The 6,539-nt window shown below is 34.6% G+C and overlaps 1 long non-coding RNA gene across 1 annotated transcript in view; it reads right to left on the reverse strand.

The window, feature by feature from the left end:
- Positions 1-1,993: 1,993 nt before the first annotated feature.
- Positions 1,994-6,539, reverse strand: part of LOC128249036 (uncharacterized) — a 10,472-nt gene continuing 5,926 nt past the window's right edge. The window contains exons 2-3 of the long non-coding RNA XR_008265135.2: positions 4,004-4,145; positions 1,994-2,606 (exon numbers count right to left, since the gene is read on the reverse strand). This is a non-coding gene — a long non-coding RNA (uncharacterized LOC128249036). The remainder of the gene's footprint in view (positions 2,607-4,003; positions 4,146-6,539) is intronic.

Raw genomic sequence — 6,539 nt, forward strand, 5'->3', positions numbered from 1 at the left:
TGGAAATGATTGCCATAATATACGAGAAAAACTTTTCCTTATATTCCTGCATATCTTGTTGTGTAAATATTATGGGAAGTAAAAATCATGTTGGTATCAATCAAAACAGACAACAACGAAAGATGAAAGAAAAGGAGTCCATTAAAAATAGTTTAATCTCTTATGGCCATTGTAACCAGCAAATTGATGAGAAGTTTTCCAATTGTAAATTTATTAACAGTCAAAATGTTACAAACTATTAACAATAACAAAAGAAAATAATAACAATAAAAAAGTTTATTTGTAGATTGACCTGACATTTGAACTATGTTCAGCTTGATAACAGCTGCCGCTTCTACTGCTTTGACGGCCAAACTGATAAATATACAAAATAAATACATCATATCGTGTTGCAACTAAATTTAAGGAAGCCAGACTGTTTACTGTTAATATTGGGGCCGGTATGGGACGGTATGGGACGGCAAGGAGCTTTTGTTACAATGTAATTGTTTTCTAAATACTCCACTATGTATGTGTGTGTATATTTACATACATATATATATATATGTATGCATATACATATACATATGTGTGTGTGTGTGTGTGTGTGTGTGTGTGTGTGTTGTGTGTGTGTGTTGTAAAGTGAGATGCTTCCTATTCGTATATATTGAAACACGTAGAAGAAAGGGAACGAGTTTTGTAACAAACATTGTGGCTTGTATTATCTCTCATAGCAACGATGTCAACTCAAAATGGTTTCAAGTGACATCAATATATATATACATGTATATATATATATATATATATATATATATATATATATATATATATATATATATATATATATATATATATATATGTATGTATATATATGTATATATATATATATATATATATATATATATATATATATATATATATATATATGACATCAATATATATACACATGTATATATATATATATATATATATATGTATGCATGTGTTGTTATGGCGTCGTTATTGTTCCTTAGTCTCCCCGCTGCCTAGAGTAACTTCCCTTTCTCACCCGCTACAAACTCGTCTGTTTGTCTTTATCTTCTGACTCTACCCCCAAAGACTATCCCCAATGTTCTTCATAATTTCTCCAGTTTACCCTTCGTCTCCATTCCTTCATTATCTCTGGTTATTTCCTACACTCTTCGCCTCTTCCCCCCAAACCCGAATAACAGGCTGTGTTAATACTTCCCAAAATATTGTTTCTCATTTGCTAATTTTCTTGACCTTTAAGAATTCACACGTATCTAAAAGACTTGTCAGTGAAAGACCTTTAATTCTGTTGTATCTTTGAATAGTTTTAGGGAATATATATATATAGGCATGGCTGTTTGGTAAGAAGATTGCTTCCCAACCACGTGGTTCTGGATTCAGTCCCACTGCGTGGCATCTTGCGCAAGTGTTTTCTACTGTAGCCTCGGTCCGACCAGAAATTTGTGAGTGGATTTGGTAGACGGAAACTGAAAGAAGCCCGTTCTTTACATATTTCTATGTATTTATGTATGTCTTTGTGTTTGTGTTTGTCCTCCCACTACCGCTTGACAACCGGTGTTCGTGTGTTTACATCCCTGTAACTTAGCGGCTCGGCACAAAAGATCGATATAATAAGTACCAGGCTTAAAAATAAGTATTGAGCTCCATTCGATCGACTAAAAAATCCTCATTGTTGTGCCCCTGCATGCCCACAGTCTAATAACTGAAACAGGTAAAAGATGAAGGATGAAAGATATATATATATATATATATATATATATATATATATATATATATATATATAAATATATATATATATATATATATATATATATATATATGTATATATACGTACATATGTATATATATATAAATATACGTACATACATTCATACATACATATATATATATATATATAATTATATATATATATATATATATATATATATATATATATATATATATATATATATATATATATAATCATAAATATACAGGGATTAGCATGAGTTGCTTCACCAACATACTGAAAATTTAGAAATAGCAGTCAAAGGTTTTTTTCATACTGAACTACTTGGCAAAATTGTTAATTATTAACTTTATTACTAATTGGCAATTCCCTGCCCTATATCTGTATATATATATATATATATATATATATATATATATATACACTTACGTTATTATTTTCCACATTTTTCAAGACGGCAAGAAACTACAAGAATACAATCGTTCAAAAAATGTCGCAGAGCCTTCAATATCTACAACTAGCGCTTGTATAAGTTCCATGAAAGGCAAGGATTTGAATTGCCAAACCTTGATCCATATCTTAGAATTGCCAAACCTCGATCTATATCTTAGAAGAATTTACAAGCAAAAATATCAAATAACGGCACTTAGCAATAATGAATAAATTTCTCTATTTTAAATGTGTTGAGTTCCGAAAACAAAATAGTAAGTCAGCCTGTTGTATGTATTTTAATATTTTTACAGTGTCTCTATTTTTATTTGATGACACAAATGAAAATGTGAGACTGCGTCTGTTGAATTACAGGAATAAACGAAGAAGTGTCCTTGACAAATATCTGTGCCACACCGAGGAGGTTTTCTCAGAATCCCTGGAAGGAAAATGAATAGAATTTTAATGGAGAATGAATTACTCATTCCTATATGAACAGTGCTGAATAGAAACTGTTATTATGAAGCATTTAAGAGGAAGTTTTAATAGCTACGGTTGAATATTATTACGCGAATCTCAGATGAATTGCGAGAAATAAATCAATATCGGCCTAAATTTTCGGCTGATCTGCTGCTATATCACTCTAATATATGACTCTGATATCGATGTGTTGTGAATCAAAGTAAAATTGAGTGATATATCCAGATCTTCATGAGCATTCTGTTTGTACAAACCAGACTTACATAGTCACAAACAGAGACATAGAAAGAAAAAACATACATAACGAAAATATTAGTATTACAGGTGTAGCTGTGAGGTAAGAAATTTGCTTCCCATCTGTTATATCGCACGTTCGGATGAACACAGAAGAGGACACTACGAGGACAGACAACACAAAACGTGGGGTGCATTTAACGAATGAAAACATGAATTATTAAAATAAAAGAATGAAATGGCTTACGAACCCCCCAAAGCACGCAGTTCCATTTAACTGTTCTTTTATACAGTTTCTTATCTTCTTTTTCTTTTTCTTTTTTCAATGACGTTCGTCCGTTATATGTTCAAGCAGATCTTCTATCCCAATCACACCGGGCAGATTCTCATATCGAACATATATCCGTATGGTTAATTAATTCCGGAAACGCTCCACATAGTTTTCCTATCTTCCCTCTTTCCAGTAACATTGTTTTCTCATCTGGTCGAAACAATTCTGGTTCCAATCTTACTCTAATCACACCTTTTAACTTCGTTATTCTCTTTTCCAATTCTATATCTTTCTTATATATCTCAACTACACCGACCTCTAGACTTCTCCCTCTATATCTACGTATTGAGCTAGCCTGCTTCATCGTCTGGGGCGTCGACACAACACCAACCAGATGAGAAACATTTAACGAAAACACTGTAAGACGAAAACCGACAAAAATACAACATACTGAAAACTAGACGGAAACATAACAAAGAGAAACTAGACTAAAAGACGATGCACGGAACATTCGCATCACACACACACACACACACACACACACACATGCACGTAAATATCGAACAATGGGAATGAGTGCTCAATACCCCATTGATGGATATAGATTCTTTGTTTGTAGATTAAGGCTACCATTGTTTTCATGTTAAAGGATCGCCAAGCCTCTCACATGGAACATCGGTATTTCGTCTCTAAAATGGAAGTGGTGGGTGGTGCGAGGTGATTGTCGGCTGACTGTTCACCATGACGACGCGTTGGCTCACAACACCCTGAGCATCCGGAAGTTCGTTGCCGAACGAGAAAACAAAAAAAGAACAAAACATAGGCTGTGTTGTAACAACCTCACTACTAACCCGTCGTGCCTCTGTGTGATTTTCATCTTTTCCCTAAGCTCAAGGTGACTTGTTTTCTGATGTGGAAGCCATCAAGAGGGCCTCGATGATGGAGCTGCGGAGAATCCCGGGAGAATCCTTCCAGGAGTGCATGAAGACGTACCTAAGAAGAATAGGAAAGTGCATTAGACTCGAGGAGTATTCATTATTTCGAAAGGAAAAAACTTGTATTTTGTACTCTGGATTTGACAAATTTTTCGTGACCCCAGTCGTGTTTCCTTTATGGCAAACACCACAGACACACAGAGACACACACACACAAACACACACACACACACACACACATATATATATATATATATATAAAGAGAGAAAGAGAGAGAGAGAGAGAGAGAGAGAGAGAGAGAGAGAGAGAGAGAGAGAGAGAGAGAAAAAGAGGCAAGGGAAAGACAGATACTTCTACATACAAAAGTACGCACAAAAAGGTCCATTATCGGATTTGTGTGTGTTTATGTGTGTGTATGTGTGTGTGTTTTGTATGTGTTTCTGACTGTAGGGATATGAGCGTGATGGCATATGTGTGTATCGATTTAGATAACCATCTTTGCATTGATCAGTTACTATCAGATAAGATTAAATACATTCTCTGTGTGACTGAATATCGCCACCTGTCTAGTGGTGAATATCCTATATAATTTTCATTTTCACTAAATATTTATTAACCTATTCAACAAAGGATTTAATGTTTTAGCTATATTCTACTGCGTGGGTGGTCTTTGTGGCGTTTAAAAGTTAATATGTGTATTATGATACATACATATACCGGGTGTTCGGGCTAAATTTGCATTAAAGGAAATGGAATCACATTATCCCACCCGAAAGTAAAAGTATTTTTAGAAAATGTAAAGGTATCAAATATAGGGTGTCCACAAGGTCTGGGTACACGAAGTAAATAAAATCATAACATAAACAATTAAATATAGGAAATAATAATTTCTTAAAGTATGTGTTAATCCTGATGTGGGTACATGGAGTAAATAAAATCATAACATAAACAATTAAATATAAGAAATAATAATTTCTTAAAGTATGTGTTAATCCCCATGTGGGTACATGGAGTAAATAAAATCATAACATAAACAATTAACTTTAAGAAATAATAATTTCTTAAAGTATGTGTTAATACCCATGTACCCAAACTTTGTGGACACCCTGTAGACTATGGCTGAGAGATAACAGTTTGCTCGAAGTAGCCGTCTTCAGCTTCCACTACAGCCTCAAAACGGCTCCGAAACCTAGCGCTTGTGTTGCTCACTGTGCGCTAGGGAAGGTCTTCGAAAATCTTGATCTTGGTCAGCAGCCGTGCCTTCTTGTTGTTGGCAGAGTGGTCGGTGTCTTTCTCCAAAACCCACATAGTTAACCGTTGGACATTCATAACCATATGCTGAGAGGAATTCTTTGAGATTTGAATAATTCTAATCTAGGCACAAAAGGACGAAATTTTAGGGGAGGGGGCCAGTCGATTAGATCGACTCCAGTATACAACTGGTCCTCTGAGAACACGGGCGTTTTAAACATCATTCTTAAACAAACCTTATCATGGATCTTTTGAGCAAGATGGGCCACACGATCTGAAGGAAATTGTAATGTTGTGCGCTATTAATCTTCATATGAGATCACGATGTCATGCACACATCATTGTGATGCATGTGTCTGGTGTAACTTTTTCAGGGGGGGGGGGGGGTACGTATGGTGAGTATATTGGGCTTCCGTATATTTGTATCCCAGCGTCATTTTAATGGCGTGAGCAGCTCTCTGATAAAATAATAATTATGAAAATAATAATAATAATAATAATAATAATAATAATAATAATAATAATAATAAATAATAATAAAAAAATATAAAAAGATGGGCTACAGCAAATATTCTGCTCAATACCATAGATTTGCTTGTCAGTTGTTTGAACTTAACCATTTGAGCATGCCCTTTGGTGGCTGACAATATGTGCATCTCTGATCACGAGCAGAAGTAGTGGGGGAGCATCATAGCCATGTGTTGAGAGGAATTCTTTGGGGTTTCAATAATTCGCCTTTGTAAACATGGATGTTTTGCTCAACATCCTTAAACAAGCCTTATTGAGGGACCTTTTGAGCGGTATGGGCTACTCGACCTGAAGAAAATTCTAACTGGGCTCCACCTACGAGGTCATGCGCCGTTTATCTTGATATGAGATCACCATATCACGCACATATGGTTGTGATGCATGTGCCTGGTGTACCCTTATCAGACAGGTAGTCATGATGGGTATACTGGGCTTCGTATATTTTACCCCAGTGCCACTGATGGCATGCACTGCTTTCTCAATCAATCAATCAATAATAATAATAGTAATGATAATAATAATAATAATAATAATAATAATAATAATAATAATAATAATAATAATAATAATAATAATAATAATAATAATAATAAAAGTGTTTTGCGTAGAATGTGTGCAGTACCCAGTAGAAAATTGCACTACTGGGTACTGCACACATTCTACGCAAAACAC

Source organism: Octopus bimaculoides, chromosome 11 (assembly GCF_046866305.1).
Source record: "Octopus bimaculoides isolate indiv1 chromosome 11, ASM4686630v1, whole genome shotgun sequence".
NCBI classification, from domain to species: Eukaryota; Metazoa; Mollusca; class Cephalopoda; order Octopoda; family Octopodidae; genus Octopus; species Octopus bimaculoides.